Source organism: Heloderma suspectum, chromosome 3, assembly GCF_057233095.1.
Source record: "Heloderma suspectum isolate Gila_16-S chromosome 3, 16-S_ref, whole genome shotgun sequence".
NCBI classification, from domain to species: domain Eukaryota; kingdom Metazoa; phylum Chordata; class Lepidosauria; order Squamata; family Helodermatidae; genus Heloderma; species Heloderma suspectum.
In genome coordinates this window covers 112,704,056-112,727,721 of record NC_139460.1, presented here as the reverse complement: position 1 = coordinate 112,727,721, position 23,666 = coordinate 112,704,056, and the positions used below count along the sequence as shown (strand labels likewise).

Sequence of the window (23,666 nt, the reverse complement as noted above, 5' to 3'; positions counted from 1 at the left end):
ATATTTAGGTATGTAAGGATAGGCCAGGGAGCTTTAGTATTCTGGCTTGGGTGTGTGTTCATGAAGCTCTCTGTATATAGTTAAGTAATTTGGCCTTGTACACTTTTGTGTAACTTGCTACTTCCATTTCCCTCTACCCCTTTATTTTTATCTTAATAAACCTTTATCCAACCATTAGTTTGTGTGATCTTTCTGCATAACCTCGGTACTAATTTCAATGCTTCTTGGCTAGGAGGGTGGCTCCTGGGTATTTTGGGGGACTGGAAGGCTGGGTTTGGCCAGTCCTATTTTTGGACTTTCAGAGCAGTCCTACCTCACAGGGAAGTTGGCATTGGTCCTGGCGGGCTCCTTCATAGCCCCCATTAAAGCACAATACATTTTTTCAGGTGATGTCAGGCAATCCATAAATTATGGTCTTAAGTTTGATCTGGGATGGCGGTTTCATTCACAAAAGCAATCACTGGCCTGCAGTTGAGTGAAGAACAGGCATTTGTATGAACGCACCCGAAGTACCAGTGAATTCAGAGGAAGTTGCACATTTTGTGTGCTTATGATGGAAGCCTTATGACTAGTTCACACATATTGTATTCATGTCTCTGGACAAGTGGATATATATGTTGATGATAATCATACAGAAAAAAAATGCAAGTGTGAAATGGGTGGTACACAAACAGCTTTCAGCCAGTTCTGCAATTGCACCATCTCTTTCTGCAACTCACATGATCACACGAATCACTATGGTTGTCTGAGTGTACTCATTTCACAATAGCATTTCTACATACTGTCGTGCACAAGTGGGAAAAATAAGCAGGGCTTACATGTTTGAGCTAATTGTAAGAATTCAAAATGTCTACACTTCTTACATTTGTACAGAATTTAATGGCTTTCATCCCTCTTGTAAATAATGCTTCTTCCCACCCCAAAGGGGATACAACATTCCTGTATTTTTCATTTGTTTTCTACCCTTGCTGACATACTATTTGACAATTCAATCACTTGGCAAGAAATGGAGTACATAAACCATTTCCAGCAAAACTTGTTTTTTTTAGTTAAGTTAACATGTAGCCACATGTGCAGCTATTTTTTCCTAAGCAAGTGCAGTTTGGGGACAGGGTGATTTGGAGTGGAATAATGACAGACAGGGCAAGGACTGACCTTCCACTGCTACTTTTCCACTTTTCCACTCTGGACTGTCCCATCCTAGACAACCTTAGCTTAGGAAAAAGTCAAGAGATCGGTACATGTTTTTGTGCAATATGTAGTATAATTCTGAATGACCTGAAACAGAACAGAGCAGACACATCGGCCCAGTTTGGATGCAATGCTAAACTATGGTATAGCACTATGATAACAAGCTTGCTCAGACACTTCCCCCCTGTCCTGTGCACTGGAGGAGACTAGAACATCCACTTCCAAGTTCAAACTATGATTTGCTATTCTAACAAGGCAAACTGTGGTAAGTTTAAACCATGGTTGATGGAAACAAACCAAGATGAAACCATGGTCTCTGAAACTGGCTTGATCCAATAAACTATAGTTTAAACTAACCATAGTTCCTGGTTAAGGTGTAACAAAAACTGGGGTTAGTTTAAACCAGTAAAGAGATACCTCCAACTTCCTTCTTTAGGCTTGATCACATAGCGTGTTACATCTCAACTGGGATTACAACATAGTAAATGAGGACCCAACTACATGTTACATTGACATGATTTACACTCTCTCTATATATAGAGGGGGGGGAGGAGCTATGCGGCAAGGGTGAGAACGGAATCTACACTGTAGTTGCGTGGAGAAAGGTTTAGTCTTTCTCCTTGCACTGTGATCCTGTGAAAATCTCCTTCTCTAAAGCTGCTATTTGGTCCATGAAGTAAACTGATACTGGAACTTTTTCTTTTTTTTAACGAGAAGCAAGTGCAGATCATGAAGCAAGTGCAGTTCATGAACCTGTTTAGCTAAAAAGGCTCTCAGAGCAGTTCACATATCTCAGTAGCAAGACAATCCCCACACTTAGGCTTAACATCTAAAAGACATGACACAAAAGGAAAAAGGTGTTGGGAGGGTGGAGGGAAAAAGAAAGCTCAGGCACCAGTTCTTAAAGTTATAATTCTTATAATGACCAGCTGGGATGGAAACAGTTCAGGTAACCTGATGTAATCACGGCCACTAGGTGACAGTTGAGTGAGAGCTGATGGCAGCTGGTTTCTCAGCAGAGCCAATGGAATAGCCCTGTTCCTCTTCTCTCCCTCTGCTCTGCAGCCTGATGGAATGGCTGATGCTATGTGACATACCATACAGTTGGTCTCTATGACTGCTGATTTCAAAGAGAAGAAATATGGCATACAAATACACCAGCTGACACATACAGGTTGCATTGCAGATTCCTAAACAGCAGTTTTATTGTGGTGTGTTTTTGATTAATTTATTTTATATCTGTTACCAATATAAACATGCCTTGAACTACAGATACAGTTCTGATCTAGGGATATTACTAAACTATACTTAGTAAGATGTCATCTGCCAAACAAACTTTATTTGGACTTAGCTTGCCCAAGAACTAAAAATAATTTGTTTCTAGGCAAAATGTTAAAAGATTGTTTTGAACAGACATATGGAACTACAGTTGCCTGTAATTGCTGAAATTTAAGTAACATGATTTGATTTAATTTTTACAAAATAGTTTTAGATGCAGAGCTTTGGTAAAACTAAAAGAAGGAAAGGGAGCTTGATATGGTAGAAAGTCATGAACTAACCTACATTAACCAGGTCGACAGAGATCTACAGATATGGCTGGCATGAATAATGGGAGTTGTAGGCCAAAACATCTGGAGGGCCACAAGTTGCCCACCCCTGCTTTAAAGGAACATTAACATCTATCTCACATATCCCAAACCTTTTTTCTTCTCTCATCCCAGGAGGTAAGAGTAACAATTCATTCCAACCCAGCCCCAAGCTGCATGGAATCTGCTCATAGAAAAGCAGCTCTCTCAGGGAGCTGCTGGGGCTCAACTAAAGGGTTCCTCTTGCACCATCTACAACAGATGTTGTACACCAGAGGGGAGGCATGCATGTTCCTAGGAATGCCAGGACTCTAAAGGTGCCACCCCCCACTATGTCAACAGTGTGTCCTCTTGCTGCCCATGATAGGAGGTCTTGCACCGACCCTGCTTGGATCCCAAGATAAGTTGAGGAAGTTCATGGAAGTAAAGTTCCCTATTTCTTCTTCTCCCCTGCAGCAACCTGAAAAAACAACTTGGAAGGTCAGGGAGCCTACTGAACAATGTTGGATGGGGCACAGAAGGCTGCTGGGGGAAGAGGGGACAGGAAACATTCCTTACACAGACTTCCTTAAGTTAACTTCTCATATCCAAGCCATAGGTACTGCTGTAAGCCTCCCCAACCAAGTGGTGCTGGAACTGGAAGTCAGACAAATTTGTCTGTATGTTGCTCCAACAAGCAGCAGATCAAAACTGAGCCTTTAGCAGTGGTTTGGCTTCCTTTGCTCTGGTTAGTCCCACCTCCACACTGACTAAGGCCTTTTTCTTAAAGGAGCCTAGTCTGTTTTAGCAGCCTCAGGCTGCAACAATGCGGGGGCAGCTGTAGCATGCTAGTGTCTTTATGGCTGGAGTCCTCAAAGTCCTAGGATGGCAATGTGACATCCTCTGGATGAAGGGGACAGGTTCCTGTGGTCTTCCTGGAGAACTGGGTCCTGAAGAGGTGGAAGCCTCATGATGCCTTTCTGTAACTGAGTCCTCTCCCTGAACAGTTAACTCAGGAACCTCTTCTTCAGAGAATGAGAGGTCAGGACTATCTGAGGACAAGGGCTGGTCCATGACAGATAACTTTAGAATCTTGTCAAGAGCACCTCAGTTAGGATGGCAGACAGGCTTCCTTGCTTGCACTGCACCACTAAACTTCTCCTGCATCTGCGCAGAAGTGTTGAGTGTATTCCAGAGTGCAGTTCTCAGAAGTGTAATGCAGTCTAATAGACCTGGCCAGTTTTCCACATGAATTGACAGGAGTTTGTTGGAGGACAAGTCAATGTGGAATAAGGTCCATCAAGATAGAAAGTTGGAAAGCTGCTGACCTAATAAAACAGCTTCTGAAGTTTGACCTTCTATGGGTTTATTTTTTACAAATGAAAATGTGCATGTACAATATAACTTCAGACTTGTCTTTCTATATTTTGTCAAACAAAGAAAGTCCATGACTTATTCAGAAAGTTCACAGCAACTCTACTTCTAAAGTTACTGACCTCAGAAAAGCTGACTCACAAATGTGAGGTAATGGAAAGTCTAGAAAATCAAATCAATCCCATTTCTCTTTTTCATAGTTCTGTGCTGCTAGCTTTTAAAATCTTTTTTTGCTCCCCCCTCTCCTCACCATCTTGGTTCACTGACTAATTTTTATCCTGAATTATCCAGAACCACAACATTGGTCCCTAAAGCAAGTACATCCAAGGGATACATTGCGAAGAGTAGGCATTGATCCACACAAACCACAGTAATTAATGACTCAGTGCTGCGGTATGACCACAGGGGAAATGCAGAGTATGGATTTGTCAATAATATCAAATCAATGCTATATCCTAGGCCCCAAAACAAATGTATTTCATTATTCTATAGTCACACAATCATCATCTTACACATTGCAGACATAGCCAGCAGAATAGGCTTCTCCTTAAAAAGAAGTCATAATTTAGGCTGAGTATGCATTTTGCATAAGTGTGTCTTGCACTGTGCAGACTCTTCATGGATGTATTCTCGTTACATTGAACCAAATTATATCTGACTGATTTATTTTATTGTTGGCATCACCGAGAACATGAAACAGGAACTTCCTGGTCTCATTGTGGGTACCCCTTGTGACAGTAAGTCAGGAGAGAATGGGCAATGTTGTTTTTCCAGGCTCTTCACCCCACCCCTCCAACCAGCCATTGGTTCTTAATGACTAGTCTGGCTATGCCTTTAAGTGCTTCCAGGCCATGCTGGATCTTTGCCTGGACAAAGCCAGTTTGGGGGCTTGCCTCCCATAGCTGGATCTTGAGAAGCCGCTTCTTGTCAGCCTGCCCACCCATCTGGTCTCCTTGCCTACCTGCTTCCTTCCCAGTCTTGCAGCTTTATCTGTCTGCTCCTTCCCCTCCTTCTCCAGCATCCTTCAGATAGACTCCTCAGCTTGGACCTTGGCCATGACAGACTCTGCCTCCACACTGGCCTTGTGAAACAGTCTTCCAGACTTGGAAGCGACCTAAAAGTATTTTCTTTTAATTCTTAAAAAAGAATTTTGTTATGCGTTCAGGGGGGGGGGGTGTTACTGTGGCCTAGTTATTGTTTTTGAACCTTGGCAGCTCCTGTAGAGTTAGCAGTAGCAACAGTAGGTGGAGCTTCTCCAAAGTTCTTCTTCTGTGTAGGGGTGTATGAAACCCCACCTGCCTGGCTCCGCTGGGTTCCGCAGGTGGGGGGAGGCGATCCATTCCTTCCCCCGGAATCCTCGACGGGGGGGGAGGCAATCCGTTCCTCCCTCCTGGAATCCTGCCCAGCCGGCTCTGCTCCATACGTAGCCTATCACAGATAAAACGGGAACACAAATGGCGTAGGGCCTGCTTTAGGTGTGATAGGCTATGTAAATATTTATGTAGCCTATCACGGGCTACCATAGGGACGCAAATGGCATCCCCTACTCAGGACACCATTTGCATCCGCACCAGCCCAGCAGCAGCCAGAGCTGCCGCCACCGCCGGAGCCAAAGCTGCAGCCGCAACCGGAGCTGCAGCCAGGTAGGCTCCGTTTTGCGGGGCTTTCTTGGGGTGGAGGGGCGGGGGGCTCCGTTCCGCCACGGATTCCAGGGGGCCGAATTCACTGGAATTCGCCCCCCCCTGGATCCGTGGCGGAATTCTCTAACATCCTTTCTTCTGTGTGTGCTGAATAAAGAACAGTTGTGTTTGAGGCTTGCTGATTCTTGCAGTCATTCCTACTACCTATACAACATTTTTTGGTGATGAAGATGGGATCTGACTGAGAGCTATATAGGCAGCAAGGACTGTGAATCCAATTATGCCGCTAACTGGTAAACAGTCACCTAGGCCCACTTAAGAACTTGAGCAACTCCTGTGCAACAAAAAATAAATACATCAAAATTAAAATGGCTGTTCTTGGACATATTGAAGAGTTTGATGTGAGTGAACCTGCTTCCTGGGTTTCTTATGCAGAACGGCTTTCATTTTATCTTGAAGATAGCTAATCCTGAACAAAAAAGCAAGCTGTGCTCTTAAATGTTTGTGGGCCACAGACATTTGCCATAATAAGATCCCTCACTGCTCCTGCCTCACCCAAAACTAAGACATTTGATGAATTTTTAGGATTACTGAAGATACATTTCTCATCAAATCCTTCAATTATTATGCAGAGATTTAAATTTCACAAATGAATGCAGCAACCTGGAGAGGGCATTGCTGCTTATATTGCAGAACTGCATCATCTTTCTCAAAACTGCAACTTCGGGGATTTTCTAGAGGATATGTTGAGGGATCGCCTTGTCCGTGAGGTTTATGATGAAGCACTACAACGATGCCTCCTGTCCGAGCCAAACTTGACATTTGCAATGGCTCAAGAAAAGACATTAGCCAGTGAGACTTCATCACTATATGTCACAGAACTCATGAGAGATGCAGAGGATGTAAATGCAATCTGAAGCAAGCAGGCTGAGAATTCTGGGCAGCAAGGTCAACAGAACACAGGAAATGCACCCCACATAAAATCTGCAGATAGGCCCTGGCTTACCTATTCCTGCTCAGGCTGTGGAGGGCCACATCAGCACTCTCTGTGCAGATTCAAGGATGCTGAGTGCAGATTTTGCAAGGAGAAGGCTCACCTTGAGCGAGTCTGCCATTCAAGATCTGTCAGCACAAGGCCAAAGAACTATAACAAAGAGTCAGTCCATCTAGCATCCCATGAGGTTGATTGTCCACAGGGTGATGAAACTCAACAGCTATATCACATTCAGAAGGTCTGTGGCAAGGAACCTCATGATTTTGTGCTGTATGCAACAGTGTTAATCAATGGCTGGAAGTGCAAAATGGAAGTGGATTCAGGGTCAGGGGGTACCCATAATTAACAGGGACACCTTTTAAGTGCATATTTTCTGGGACCTTTGCTCCAAGGTTGTCAAGTCCATCGTGACTTCTGTGTGATTACAATGCAAAGAAGGTCAATATCATTAGATGCTGCACTGTAGATGTATAGTATGACTTCTTCCAAGGGAAGTTTCCACTTATAATTGTGGCGGGGCAGAGGAAAAACCTCTTGGGGAGAAACCGGTTCTCATAAATGGGAATTAGCATTCAAGGAATTTGCGCCCTTACTACAGGTTGGCTTGCAGCAATCGTTAATAAATTTCCAGGGGTATTTTCTGAAGAACTGGGAGAATACAAGGGGAAGCCAGTGTCATTCCATCTGGATACATCCATTGTACCAATCTGCATGAAAGCCAGGAACATGCCTTTTGCATTGTGGGGAAAAAATTGACGAAGAGCTTGAGCATCTCATCAAACAAGGTGTGCTAGAACCAGTTACACAGACCCTGTGCGATATGCCCATTGTGCCAGTGTTAAAACCTAATGGAAAGGTGAGACTGTGTGAGGATTACAAGTGCACTGTGAAGAAGACACTTAAGGAAGTGGCTCACTTCTACACTGGAAAAAGTGCAGAAAAGAGCAAATAAAATGATCAAGGGGCTGGAGCATCTCCCCTCTCAGAGAAGGTTACAACAGCTGGGATTGCTTAGCTTGGAAAAAAGGAGGGTAATGGTAGACATGATAGAGGTGTACAAAATTATGCATGGTGTGGAGAATGTGGATAGGGAGACATTTTTCTCCCTCTTTAAAAATACTAGAACCCGGGGTCATCCCATGAAGCTGATTGGTGGGAGATTCAGGACAGATAAAAGGAAGTACTTCTTCACACAGCACATAGTTAACTGTGGAATATTCTATCACAGGATGTAGTGATAGCCACCAATTTGGATGGCTTTAAAAGAGGGTTAGACAAATTCCTGGAGGAAAAGGCCTTCAATGGCTACTAGTCTTGATGGCTATGAACCAGAGGTAGTGAGCCTATGTACACCAGTTGCTGGGGAACATGGGTGGGAGGGTGCTGTTGTGCTCATGCCCTGCTTGTGGGTTCCTTCCTGGTCAACAGCTAGTTGGCCACTGTGTGAACAAAATGCTGGACTAGATGGACCCTTGGTCCGATCCAGCTTGGCTGTTCTTATGTTCTTAAGCAGCATCCATATCCAGTGCCTGCTGTTAATCAACTCCTTGCTGAACTTGGTGGAGGGAAGGTCTTTGCTAAACTTGATCTGGCCAAAGTATATCAACAGTTGATTGTTGATGATGCTACAGTAGATGTCCACTGAAAGAAACTTTGCACAAATTGATAGAGACGTCCTGGCTGTTATTGCGGGAGTCAAAATGTTCCACAACTATCTCTACGGCCATGCTTTTGAAATACACAGGGATCAGAATCTTCTCTCCTGGTAAGCCTATTCCCTGCATATTATCACCTTGCACACAGCGCTGGAGCATTCTACTCAATGTTTATGATTATACACTTGTCTACAAACCAGGAAAGGCAATAGCTAATGCTGATGGATTGACTCAGGTACCACTTCAGATTTCAGATTTTGTTGTACCTCCTCCACTGGAAGTCTTGGTGCTAGAAGCCCTTCCTGACCCACCTCTTCAGGCTGATCAAATTACTAGGCTGACCTTTCGAGAGCCTGTACTGGCTCGTGTTTTTAACTGGGTATGGAGGCTACGTAAATATTTACGTAGGCTAAAATGGTGAATCAAAAGGGGACGCAAATAGTGCCCGCTACACTATTTGCGTTCCCCTTTATTTTCGCCGTCATAGTCTACGTAAATATTTACGTAGACTAAGACAGCTAAAAATAAGGAGCGCAAATGGCGGCGGGCGTAGCCACCGCCATTTGCGTACATGGGTTTGTTTTTTAAACCCAGCCATGATAGGCTACGTAAATCTTTACGTAGCCTATCACGTCATTTTTGGGTTTTTTTTTAAACCCAGCCATGACAGGCTACGTAAATCTTTACGTAGCCTATCACTTTTTTTTCTTTCTTTTTTTTACACAAGACTGCAAATGGCGGCGGCGGCGGCCAGTCGGAAGACCAGCCGCCACCACCGCTGCTGCCCAGAAGATCTGCCCCAGGTAAGTCTCGTCCCTCGGGGGGATCTGTGGGGGGGTGGCAGGCCATTCCGCCACGGAGTTCGGGGGGCCGAATGCACTGGCATTCGGCCTCACCGAGATCCATGGTGGAATTCTCTGACATCCCTATGCTGAAGATCTATCAGGAACTGGTGTGTTTCTCTCACCCCTGGTTGAGGTGCCAGAACAACTAAGTGAGGAGAGCAATACTCCTTCCTTACTTATGGCAGTTACTGAAAGAAAGTCATCTCAGCAATCTATACCTACTAACTGAGTGCAGAGACCGTGCCATGAAAGAGTACCTCCTCATGGGTTGGAAGACTACGATAGCTAAGGAAGGAGAAATGTTATGTTTCGGGGAGGGGGAGGTACTGTGGCTTAGTTATCATTTTTGAACCTTGGCAGCTCCTGTAGAGTAGGGATGTGCGAAGCCCCCTTACCTGGCATCCGCGGGCGGGGGGAGAGGTGATCCATCTCTCCCCCCCCCCTCAGAATCCTTGCAGGCCAGCTCCACTCTGCAGCAAGTCCACGGAGCCGCCAGCTGGCTCCGAAGTGCCAGCGATACGGCCGCCATTGCCATATCGCTGGCTCGACGGATTGACTGCGGCCGCAAATGGCATCCAGGACACCATTTGCGGCCATAAAGGCCTTGGTTTAAGGCAAATGCAGCCATTTACGGATGCCATTTGTGGCTGCAGTCAATCCGCCTAGCCAGCGATACGGCAATGGCGGCCGTATCGCTGGCACTCCGGAGCCTGCTGGCAGGGAGGAGCCGGCCGGCGAGGATTTCTCCAGAAGGCGGAGATAAGTCTTCCGATCCTCCATGGACTCGGGGGGGGGGGATTATTTTGAATCTGGCCTCACTGGGGTCCGTGGAGGATTTCTCCTCCATCCCTACTGTAGAGCTGGGAACAGTGGTTGGAGCTTCTGCTAAGTTCTCACTCCTGTGTGTGCTGAATAAAGAACAGTTGTGTTTGAAGCCTGCTGAACCTTGCAGTCATTCCTACTACCTATGCAACATTTTTCCTATATTCTGTTTTGACTCCTCTGTTAGCCACAGTACTTGCTGCCTATGACTCATGACTGAGGTTGGTGAATGTGAAATAAGGTTGTTGCTGTCTTAATAGATTTGAAATCATCGCTAGTGCACAGCATTTTCATTGAACACAGCTATGGCATATTTGATTGGAATGTTCTTGTTGCAAGAAGCAAGTCATCCATAAATCTGCATTAATACTTCATCCTTTTATAGTTTAAAGCTAGAAGTAAAAATAACTAGATTGGGTCCCTGTATTATTCCAAAACAGATTATGTAGTCATCATACTAGACTTACTATTATATTCATAATGTCATCGTTCCTGGGCTGAAATATTGGACATTTAAAGCTCTTGTTCTGAATTCATGGAATGATATACTTCCTATGAATTTTTAGTCCCCAGAGTAACTGAAACAGATCTAGCTACCATTCTCCTGTTAAGAAGGAGACTACACGTTTTAAGTCCGGTCTGTATCACTTTGAAATCTGTCTGGTCAATGTTGTCTGCTTCTTGATTACCATCCCCAAATGTTCTATCAATATTATGTCTTACAAGTGGGAGTCTGTCAAAAACATTTTTTTTTTACAGTGGGTTAGCAACAGAGAGGGCAAAACTACTACCCTTTTTCTTCCTATATACCCTTCACCCACCTGCTCTCCCCCTTTGGCCTTAATCTCCCCCCACCCCCACCATCTCTCTTCTTCCGGCTCCTTCAACCTCTCACCTGGCTTCAGGTTTGTCCCACTACCTTTTTCATTCCTTCTTGCTGCTGCTTCCTGCATCCCTCCAGGGCATCCTCCTTCTGGTAATATTCCCCAGCAGCAAGAGGGAACAATGTACCTCAACTAAGCTTTCAAAATTACTTGAAGAAACTAGATTTTAAAAAGTAAGAAACATCCTCTCAGGCTGGTCCAAAGTCCTCAGTGGTGGGGGGATCTTCATGACAATGGAAGGAGAAGCACGTTAGAGTATTGCCTGGATTTTCATGGAATCGACTTTGGTCCGTAAGGGACACATGAAGCAAGATATGGGTATGATCAAAAACAAAGATGGCAAGGACCTAACAGAAGCAGAAAGAAAAGGTGGCAAGAATATACGGAAGATCTGTATAGGAAGGATAATAATATCAGGGATAGATTTGATGGTGTGGTCAGCGAGCTAGAGCCAGACATCCTGAAGAGTGAGGTTGAATGGGCCTTAAGAAGCATTGCTAATAACAAGGCAGCAGGAGATGATGGTATCCCAGCTGAACTGTTTAAAATCTTGCAAGATGGTGCTGTCAAGGTGATGCATGCCATATGCCAGCAAATTTGGAAAACACAAGAATGGCCAACAGATTGGAAAAAATCAACCTATATCCCCATACCAAAAAAAGGGAAGCACCAAAGAATGTTCAAACTATCGAACAGTGGCACTTACTTCACATGCCAGTAAGGTAATGCTCAAGATCTTGCAAGGTAGACTCCAGCAATTCATGGAACGAGAATTGTCAGATGTATAAGCTGGGTTTAGAAAAGGCAGAGGAAATAGAGACCAAATTGCCAATATCCGCTGGATAATGGAGAAAGCCAGGGAGTTTCAGAAAAAACATCTATTTCTGTTTTATTGACTATTCTAAAGCCTTTGACTGTGCGGATCATCACAAATTGTGGCAAGTTCTTGGTGGTATGGGGATACCAAGTCATCTTGTCTGCCTCCTGAGGAATCTGTATAATGACCAAGTAGCAACGGTAAGAACAGACCACGGAACAACGGACTGGTTTAAGATTGGGAAAGGAGTACTGCAGGGTAGTATACTCTCACCCTACCTATTCAACCTGCACGCAGAACACAACATGCTACGTGCTGGGCTTGATGAAGCCAAGGCTGGAGTTCAAATCGCTAGAAGAAACATTAACAATCTCCGATATGCAGATGATACCACTTTGATGGCTGAAAGCGAGGAGGAGCTGAGGAACCTCATGATGAAGGTGAAAGAAGAAAGTGCAAAAGCTGGGTTGCAGTTAAACCTCAAAAAACCAAGATTATGGCAACCAGCTTGATTGGTAACTGGCAAATAGAGGGAGAAAACGTGTAGGCAGTGACAGACTTTGTCTTTCTAGGTGCAAAGATTACTGCAGATGCTGACTGCAGCCAGGAAATCAGAAGATGTTTACTTCTTGCGAGACAGCAATGACAAATCTTGATAAAATAGTGAAGAGCAGAGACATCACACTGACAACAAAGGTCCACACAGTTAAAGCAATGGTATTCCCTGTAGTAACCTATGGCTGCGAGAGCTGGACCATAAGGAAGGCTGAGTGAAGGAAGATAGATGCTTTTGAACTGTGCTGCTGGAGGAAAATTCTGAGAGTGCCTTGGACTGCAAGAAGATCAAACCAGTCCATACTCCAGGAAATAAAGCCAGACTGCTCAGTTGAGGGAATGATATTAAAAGCAAAACTGAAGTACTTTGGCCACATCATGAGAAGACAGGATACCCTGGAAAAGATGCTGATGCTAGGGAAAGTGGAAGGCCAAAGGAAGAGGGGCCGTCCAAGGGCAAGGTGGATGGATGATATCCTGGAGGTGATGGGCTCGACCTTGGGGGAGCTGGGGGTGGCGACGGCCGACAGGAAGCTCTGGCCTGGCGTGGGCTGGTCCATGAAGTCACGAAGAGTCGGAAGCGACTGACCAAATAAACAACAAACCATATCTTTAAAATATGGTTTTCAGGGGTCACACAGCACTTGAAAGGAACATACTTCTGAATTGGGTGTGGGGAGTAGAACTGAACATCATCAAACTGGCAGGGGCTGCTAAACCACTGAGAGAGGGTTGTTTCCTGCCTCTATCCAGGCTCTCTCCTGCTACTACATTATTATGAGTGGAGAGCAACTAATTTCCCCCATCTGTGCAGATTTCCCTGAAGAAGCCAAAATCCCCAGTTCTCAAGTGCAGCATCTGAAACGCACACACACACCCCAGAGCAGCTCAGCCCCTAAATTGTGCCTCATTCCAGCACTCTGCCCAGGAGTTATTGCTTCAAACCCTGCTCCCTTTCTCCTTCTCCCTGCTCGCGATGAGAAGCTCCCATAAACCCAAAAGATCATTACTGTGACAAAGCAGAGAAGGGACTTTACATAACAATTAGAAATGACTTTACATCAGAGAAACTACAGAACATCAAAGAAGCACAACATCCCAATAGGGATTTAAAAGCACATCGGAGAAGCGAAAGAGCACTTTAGGGCAAGTTACTAAAGTTAGCCTTTAACGTTTTTACTGCAGGGGTGCAAGATTTATTTCTTACTTCTGAGTAAACATGCACAGAAGGGGGGATATGTTAAAGATTAAAAGCAGGCTACTTATGGTGAATGAGTGTCCCCACTATTGCAGTAATGTGAGGGGTCATTGCTGCACTCCTGGGATGTTCTCAGTGGGAAAAACTGTTTCCACAGGGGAAACAAGAGGGAATGGGGCATCCCACCTCCTTGACTGCCAGGTCACAGAGGCATGCTCAGGATTTAATGTGTGTGTCGGAGGGGAGGGACATGGAACATTGTGATAAAACCTCCAGGGAGCCACTTTCAATCAGAGTAGAAGGAGTTTCAGAAAATGCGGCTTTTCAAGAGTGAAGCAGCTGGTTGGCAGCGGATTTTTGATGACGTCATCTGTTGCAAAGGAACTCAGATTGCTCTAACTTCATACTAAATTGCTCGTGAAGACAGCCCCTTGGAATCAGCCAACTTTGCTTCAGACCCAAGTCGCCTGGGGCTTGGAGGTAGCTGAGATATCTTCAAACTGAGGATATTCACCTTGAGTTGTTCCTCAACTGAAGCATCTGCACAGCCATACTAGTCATGCTATATGTACCTCAACGATATATTTGCTCTTTTGTTCTTTGGGCTCTGAGTAGCTTAAGGAGAAGCTGTCTAGAAAATAGTGGTGAAACAAGACAGCTAAGCCTGTGATCTGAAGTATTAAAAGAAGAGATTCTTGCCTCTTTCACAATATAATAAGAGTGGATGTTCACATATTGTGAGCTGAACTTCTTTGATCTCAAGTCAGAGTCTCATCAAGAGGCAAAAGTCTCATTGATCTTTTGGTCTTCACCACTCCCCTTGTTTATTATGCAAAACCATTTTCTGGGAAGGGAGGTACAAGATTTTCAATGTCCTCCTGGCCAAAATACCCCTTTTCGTCACCACAGTGGACCCCTACTGTCTGTTTAAGGTGCCTTATTAATCTAGATGTATGCAAATGATAGATCTTTAAACAGAATAATCTATTTATTTTTAGTTATGTAATTGATTGAGATTTATAAGATAATACAAAGCTCAATTAATTTGTGGCAATGCCTGATTTTAAGTTTTGGGTTAAAAATAAATTTATGGTAAAGGGGATAGTAATGCGAGGTGAGAACTAGAGCTTTTGAATACCCAGTTATTCTATCATGAAAACAGTGGTTGATGGAAAGGAGCTTTGAATTTGAGAATTCAGACTAGATAAACATGCTATTACTCAAACGTAAAAGAACTGTTTTACAGTAATATTTTACAACAACAATAAAACATGTCAAAACATCTTTTAAAGATGGGGGTAATTATGAAAAAAAGGATTAGTTTCCCCAAATCCTTTTTAATAACATTAATATATGATAATGATATCAGCCCTCAGGGGAAACTGGGAGATCTTAAATTACAATAAAAAACAAATCAATATATAGACATTACACTAGAACATCCTTTCTCAACCTGGGGTCTCCAGATGTTGTTGGACTACATTCCCATCATTCCAATGGTCAGGGATGATAGGACTTGTAGTCCAACAACATCTGGAAATGCAAAGTTGGGAAAGGCTGCATTAGAGTATGATTGTCTGAGTTTTGGAGAAATACACATGCACATGAAATACACACAACCAAATTCTACTTTGGTTTGAATATCTGCAAACAAGATCACAGAGCTTGGATCTCAAGATAGGTTTAGGGCACAATCCTATGCATGTTTAGACAGAAAAATGTCCTATAATTCCCATGCTGGGAGTTGTAGAACGTTTTTCTGTCTAAACATGCATAGGATTGCACCCTAACTTGTGGAGGTTCACAGAAGGAAAGTTTCCCATCTCCTTCTCCCGCCTACAGCCCCCTGCACCTCCTGAAAAGTATTTCTGGGACATTGGACTCCTGATGGGGTGTGGGGACTGGCAGGCAAAGGGAGAATCATCCAAAACTGGATGAATAACGTTTGGGGAGATGCTTCACACTCCTACTGCAGCTCCCCCTGACCCTTCGATGGTGTTCAGGGAGGTCCCTCAATCCTCCAAGAGGCCTTTTGGGAGTGCAGTTGGTTGCAGGAGGGTGGAGGGGGTGGGAAGCTTTTGTCCCACAAACCTTAAGTTAACTTAGTTAAGATCCAAGCCTATGACCCAGTTCACACATTGGAACAACTCACGGTTAACAAACCATGGGTTGTTGAGAAGATGACCAGGAGCAATCCTAAGAATGTCTACTTAGAATCAAGTCCCACTGTATTCTGTAGCGCTTACTCCCAGGTAAGTGAGCATAGGAATGCAGCCTAAAAATTCAATTTTAAACAGTTGCTGAGCTTAATTAAAGTGAGGGAAGGAATAAACTCAGTTGGGGCCATGTGCAGTGCGCCTCGGGGGGAACACCCCTGGTTTGGCAATACCCCTGGAATCCATCACACATCCCAAATCTTATTACACTGCTCATTACAGAGATGTGGGACTAGCAACCAAGTCCCACCACAGAATTCCATACGCTCTATATGGTGCGCTTCCAAAGCAGCCGTGCATTCATGCAGTGGAAGTTTCTTCTGTTTCCAGGCCCACATTAGCAGCCAGCTAGCCCTCCACACCTTTCCAGTGCTACCTCTGCCCACTACATAGTTGAGGAGGAATGTGCCAGGAGCCAGTGTGTTAGCACTGGGAATCCCATGTTATTTACAACCCACATGTTTATTTGTTTGTTATTAAATAAATTTGGCTGGCAATGAGAGTGAGGCATGCAGCTCCAACAGTGAGAAAATATATCATGAAAAAATGTTTTGCATCAATTTAAAAACAAAACAAAAACGCACTGCTCAATTTCCTGGCTTTTGTTTATCCTTCTCTGCTTAGGTATAGGTTTTTCTGAGGCCAACAATTATTTCTAAATGGATACTCACATGACTATCTTAGCTTATAAAAAGACGTCACACACAATCAGCTTCTTTCCCTTGGATGTGTCTATTCATGTCATTGCCGTGGGGTAGCTATTTCACTTGATTTCTTAACATTTTTATTTAATAAACAACTCACACATGCCAGTCAAATGCCACTGATTTACGTCATGTAGAAACAGATCTGAAGAAGCACAGGCAAAGTAAGAGCAAACAGATGTTTGCAATCCAACCACTGTGCTAATGGAGGTAGTATGGCAGCATTTCAAAAGCAAAACACATCATATGCTGTATTGGCTAGCAGAGTTTTAAGTGGAACTGCATAACTCTGCAACCAACAGAATGTTTCAAACTGCTTTGTGGCATTCTTCAATATCAAGTTAAGAATTTATAATCAGCTACTGATACGTAAATGATATCCTGCTAAGTCAGGTTAGGAAGTTAAAGATTCAGAAAATCAAACCATGACATTACATAACAAGGAGGTAATTTTAGGGCTGCAGTGGGCCTTTTTCCAAAAAAGAAGAAGAAAGCATGAAATGAAAGGAAGGAAAGGTATCAGTACTGATCGCTAACTACTTTGCAACCACCTTGTAAACCAAGCCACAGTGCTTCTAAATAAGACAACAATATTCAGTCTTTATGGGGGATTTTCTATCCAACACTGCCACCACCTCTGGGGAAAACTCCTTCACTGGGCAATCCCACCTATGGGATTTCTTATTTATAGCAAATGCTTGTATTTCTGGGTCTAAGGAAGTCTGTGCTACTATAAGTCAGAGTTCCCCAAGCTGACCCTTTTCCACTGCCACCGATTCTCTTAGAATACTTTAAAACCTCTTAAGCTGGTATAAGAGGCTTAGGCATGAGAGGGACACCAACACTAGAGAAGATGAAATATTAAACAAATCGTTAATTAACGGGATATTTAGTACATAAGGTATTGCTAATATTTAGGGGTTTTCAAAAGAATGTTTGCTGGCAATTCTTAAGGATTTAAGAAGCACTGTTGCTACTCCAAGCCTCTTAATGACTTCTTTTTTATCTCAGGCCAAATTCCCTAAACCTCCTCCCCAGCCAAATACACACACAACCAGGTCCAGCTCTTGGCTCCAGTCTTCCTGTGACTCCCAAAACTCCTCCTGTTGTATTTTTGGCTGCTTGGAAAGTATAACTGGGTTTGTACTGCCTACTTGTGTAACCTCCATCCGGCAAGGCCACTTGCTCCCTATTCCTGATTTTCACCACCCATGTATGATTATCTCACCAAGAAGGAATAGTTTAATGTTTGGGCTTAGCTATTCACTTTCTCCCCAGCTTTCTCCTAGTCCTTCTATAGCACTACCAACCAACCAGCAGACCTTCTTCCCCTCTGACTACCGACAGACTCCCCTTCAATCCCTAAATGTCAACTGTCATTTCCCAATCGTTCTTTTCCACCTCTCTAGAATCTCCAGCCAATCAGAATTGAATTTACCTGATCCAGGCCCCATCTATAAATATTCAAAGTGATTGTCTCTCTCTCTCTCTCTTCACCCCCTTCAGAGTGTCACTAAGCAACTACTACACAGGTCTTTGACAGTAACAAAGCAAGACCTCGGGCCTACTCAGATACATTATAGCTTCTCAGAGGCCACACAAAGTAAACATTACAGAACGACAACATTATTCTCACCACACCCTATGCTCAATAGAAGAAGAGTGGGATACAAATGCGAACAGTTAATTCAGATGTATTGTCCCTATTAATTGTAGCCAATTGACAAGTGAATAAAAGATCTAACAAATTCAACACTGGTGAGGATCTGGTTCAGATCAAGCCTCCCATTGACAGCAATAGCTACACATAATGTAGAGTAGCCTTCCCCAGCCGAGTGTTCTCCAGATGTGTTGGACTGCAAGTCCCTTCATTCCTAGCCAGCATGGCCATTGGTTGAAGAAGGTTGAGGAAGGCTGATATAGAAGTTTCACAGGCAGGTACATTAACAAAAATTCAAGTTAATCATATGTTAAAACTAGTCTGTCAAATCAAAGATATTTTCTTTCCCTTCCACCCCGCCTCATGTTTAGACAACTATAAAGATGGTGCCATGAGTGCATATATAAGCACAGGAGGTTTGTTGGCACATGGCACCAAAACCTTCATATTCTTTTGCTAGGTAGAGATAACTTTCAACAATATCACTGGTATTTTGTTTCTTTAGATAAAGACTGGAAACAGGAAAGTGAATGCCCTGTGTTTGGAAACCGATTTCCAAAGCTAAATCATAACTTTCCTCCACAGATTATATTAGGAGTAGAATATTAATACTTTTGAATAGCACTGATAGAAAGGCAAAATAATTTTAATGTTTTAGTGCTTAGGTAAACCTCAATTCAAACAGGTGTTTCCAAGTCTTATGGAAGATGTCTGTATGGTTTACATGGTTAAAGAAAGTGATTCCCATAATACTCTCATTAGGCTGTGCTAGTTGCTTTCCTCAAAATGAAGAATAAAAAAATCCCATGACCTTAATTCTTTCTAAGATGGAGCAAGCTGTGATATTATTTTTCCAAAATGATTGCTTTAGGCAAACGGGCCAGGAACAATTAAGTTTCATGACAGTATTAATTCTTCCTTAAAGCACTACATAAAAGATGACCAGCTTTAACATTCTACATATTTCACACTAAAATAACAATATCAGGCAGTATCCGACCATGTCATTGTGCTAACGGAAATTACATTGCAGTAAGGGACTTCTAGCGCAATGCCACTGCTGTTACTTTGCACAATGGGTGTTCAGGGAATCAATCCCATGATGCAAGCTAAAGCTATTGCTGTGATTGGCATTAGTGCAATGACATGTAGGATACTGCCCATCATCTTTACCTATCAATGTGGTGAGAAGGATGCACATCTTATTTTCACACAAAAAACCTTAATTTGTTCACAGAGGGCCAATATCACAGGATTGCCAAGTAATAAATTATCACTTGTCTTATCAGGTATGTGTGTTTTCTTATAACTCTACAGCCTTAAATCCCAAGGATTTTGGCCAATGATGAAAGGGCTCATTTGCATACCTGGAAAAGAGGAAGCAATGAGTAACTCATATTTCCCATTGCGATATAACATGCAAAAGATGAAGTCAAATGTTTTCTGCAGGAAGACACACACATGCTTCAGAGGTTGAAAAATGTCACTCTTTGCATGCTATAGTAAAAATGACAAGGATATCAGATTTTGACACTTCCAATAACTCTCAAATGAGCCCAAAGTTTCTAGCCTAATTGGTTGTGAAAGAAAACGGAACAATAATACATCCAATACTCCAGTGAAGAAGCCACTGAAACAATTACTGTTTTTCAATCTTAATATCTAGCCCACTTAAGACACCTAGTGGCTGAAAAACTGTCAAGCATTGTATCAGAACAATCTCTGCTCCAAAAGTGCACCTCAGTGTGGCTCTCCACATAAATGCCACAGAATTGTTATTATTATTTGATATCCCATACTTTATAGCAAATATACACAAGGCAGTTTGCATAAAATCAAAATAATACAAAATACAACAAAACACAGCCTAACCCACACACACACACTTTACAACAAAACCAGCTACCATTAGAATAACCAATTTTAACAAAATCAGTTTAAACGAACAGTAGCAGATATATAACAAATCAAGATCCTGAAAAAGTCTGCCTAAATAAAATAGTCAGAGGGTCAGGAAAATGTTTCTGTTCCAAATCCTGGCTATTCCACCTCCTGGATACCGCAACCAAAAAGGCTCGCCCTGGTTACCTATGTGCCCTATGTTCTGGTGGTGGAACCTGAAAAAGTTGCCAGGACAGGTTCACGTGGTGGTGTGTGTGCAGGTCGGAGAGAGAAATGAGTTTCCTGAGATATTCTGGTCCCAAACTGTGTAGGATTTTGAGGGTGCAAGTGCACACCTTGAAGTGAGTCTAGAAGAAAAATGGAAACCATAAAGCTGATAGAGAATCAGTGTTACACAGCCTAAAGGGGCAGCTCCCATCAGAATCATTGCATCCACATGGTTGACGCTTCCAGACAATCTTCGAGGGCAACCCCACACAAGCGCATTACAGTAATCTAAACTGGAAGTGCCAAAATACATGAATTACTCAAGCTGTGCCTGATTTTTCCAGGAAATAGCACAGTTGGGAGTACAAGATTGATAAGAAGTACACATAGCCACTGCCATTATATGAACGTCCAGGTGCAGGTCTGAATACAAAGGAACTCGCACGCTGCAACCCTGTTTCTGGGAGTGCAACACCACCCAGTAAAGGCAGAATACCTAATTCAGGGTCACTACAACCACTAAGCAATAGGCCTCCAGCCTTATCTGTTTCAGCTTGTTCACTGTCATCCGATCTAAAATTTCTGCCAGATGCCATCACCATTATTCCCAGCCTAAAGGACCCGACGGTCGCAATTAAACAGAACCAAACTATTTTAATTACGTCTTTTAAAATATTAAAACACATGCCCTATGTGTACCCCAGAGTCTGATCTTACACGCCCAGCATTCCTCTTCTGTACCATGTCTTGCCTACCAGTGACTTTAACTCTCTTTCTTGTTCCACAGGCCTGTCTCCTGCTTTCTGGCAGCAAGAGAAATCCACTTTCTTTTAGCCCTGTTCCATGACAGGTTAGGTGTAATCTCACAGTTTATCAGTCAGCGTCATAAGAGGCAACTTCCTCAGTGCTGTTTCCCTGAATGGTCACATGCAGCCACAGTGCTGTTTCCCCCCCGATGGTCATATGCAGCCACAGTGGCTATATTGTGACAAAGTGCCCCAGGCATGGTGCAAAGTCATGTTCTCAAAGGTATCTTTCCCTACTCAATCAAATTTTCAACTTTTTCTCCCCTACTTGAAAATTTTTGTTTCCTGTGAAGCTGACATTTTCAAGATCTTGAAGAGCCTTAAATCACTCTGGAACTTTTAGACATGGAGTGGTCCAAAATGGATATGTGCATGCTGGTTTTAAACCAGTTTATGATTTCTCAACATTTTACTTAGCCATCTTGGAGCATAATGAAAATTAAGTTGAAAACCAACCAAGAGAAGACACAACACAAGCTGCATTTAGAAGATATCTTGTTCTCAGGTTCCAGATTCTTTCTTGCAGACAAATTTCAATGTACTAAACAGCATTTTACAATCATAAAGTTGTTAGAACTGGAAAATACATTGCTGAATATCACATTATATTCTATGTTACCAATCCATCTGCTTAGCCAGTAGTTCCAATATTACTTTCATATTTACACTGGAAATAAGTTTCATTTATTTTATTTATATAAATGCCTACTGCATGAATGAACGTTCAGGGGGGGATTAACATAAATGGCAGCGAGTCATTTTTTCATTTAATTTTCCAAGACAATCAACAGTGTAATCCTATGTATGTCTACTCAAAAGTAAGTCCACTGAATCCAATGAAGCTTACTCCCAGGTAAGTGTACAAAGGATTGCAGCTACTTTGCACAATCTCCTCCAGATACAGCATTCATTCATTCTGAGTTGTGAAAGTTTATACATGAATGGTAATTATAAAATATGTTTTATTGATACTAGTTCATTATTCAAAATTATTATTTTTAAACCCACCCACCCTGCCTGTTATGTAACAGATATCTTAACAAATATTTCTTTTTCAGGAATATTAATGGACTGTGCACTGTATTGTCCTTTTCTGCCAGTTTCAAGGAAGCAAAGCCCACTCTGTGAAAACGTGTTTCTTTCAGATATACACCTAAAACATAGGGAGAGAAAAACCTCATTGAACTACAACTACTTGTGTTTTGGAACACTGGAAAAAGCAGTTTAAATATCCTTTCAGTCACAGGTCTCAACAAAGCAGTCCATGCATTTCTTTTTTAAAAAGTGAATAATTGTAACTTGCTTTTTCTGCATGTTGGGATAGCAAGATTTGTTCTCCAAGACTGGTATCCCCCCCCCCCTTCAGGTTTAAGGAAATCTCCCTCAGAATTCAAAACCAAAAGATGCAGGAACTGTGAAGAGTACTGTGAAAGTTCAAGAAAACAAGAACATCTTATTCTCCTTCTCTCCCTGCTTTCAGACTGCATCTCTGAGATGAGAAAGTTTGTTGCCTCTTTCGAAAAAGAAAAGTGCAATGCAATTAGATGCCCATGGAGCGTCAGATAAGTTTGAATGACTGACTGCCCACACAGCTGGTGCGAAGCACAACCCATCATAAATTGTAAGGAGTTATTTATAACACGCACAAGCTGTTTTAGGAATGAAGACTAACAGTTGTAAGAAAAAGGCAGTCTGATATTTTCCTTGTCCACTCTCAAAACAAAGACACCACACTAAGCTCTAGAATCTGAATTGCTTACCTCCTCCTCCATTATTTGTTTCTGCAAGTTGATTCTCTTTTCCTGAAGTTTTGGGGTAAAAACAAAGTTGATACCTCCTCCCAGTTGAGAAGGGGCTTTTGGTGCGTGCCTGGTTGGTGGGGCTTCTCTGAGGACCAGCTGAACGGTTTGTAGTCAGTTTGATTCAGGAAGCTCTGCTCTGTCCAGCCTACCAATCACTCCCACTCTGTAGGGTGTGGGCTGCTTACTTGTCTCTCTAGGCAGCTTAAACACCAGCCAAGCTGATTTAAGCCAAACAGGTTTCCTTATATACATAACTGTAAATTGCATTCATGAAAGGGAAGGGGAAAGAGAGAGAGAGAGAGAGAGAATAAGTAACTTAAAACTATTTTTAGTTAACTCAAGAAATGCCAAATGATTTAATGTAATGCCGTTTGCTGGGAAGGCAGTGTGAAATGAGTAGTATTTTGAATTTGTTCTTTTAGATGATGCTTTTTTGAGGGGGAGGGGTAAAGTTTAACATACATATTACTGCATGATGTTAAACATGCAGATACTAAAGCAATATGTCTCATGATTCAACCAGTTTATCAGCTGGTTGGGATAATCACCATGTAATGATTGTCCTCTATCAAGAATCAATTTGATTGGGAGGGAAGATATTATAAGTAGTGATGGGTGAACTCACCCCAAGCGAGTTTGTTTACTCAGAAAATAAGGAATTTGCCCATGTAGGCTCAGACAAGAGTTGTCCTTCAAAGCGAACTCTTGTTCTGTCTAAATGAACTTTTGCACATGTGTGATATCAAAATGCATCTTAGGAGCTGTAGTTTGGAATCATGTAGTGCCTCCTCAGAGCCAGAGCTGTAGTGGTGGTGGCAACCATGAGGGA

At 42.7% G+C, this 23,666-nt stretch overlaps 1 protein-coding gene across 1 annotated transcript in view; it reads right to left on the bottom strand.

The window, feature by feature from the left end:
- MID1 (midline 1) overlaps positions 1 to 22,975 on the bottom strand; it is a 270,609-nt gene extending 247,634 nt beyond the window's left edge. The window contains exon 1 of the mRNA XM_084841761.1: positions 22,796 to 22,975. The gene's annotated coding sequence lies outside the window, so the exon portion shown is untranslated. The remainder of the gene's footprint in view (positions 1 to 22,795) is intronic.
- Positions 22,976 to 23,666: the final 691 nt, after the last annotated feature.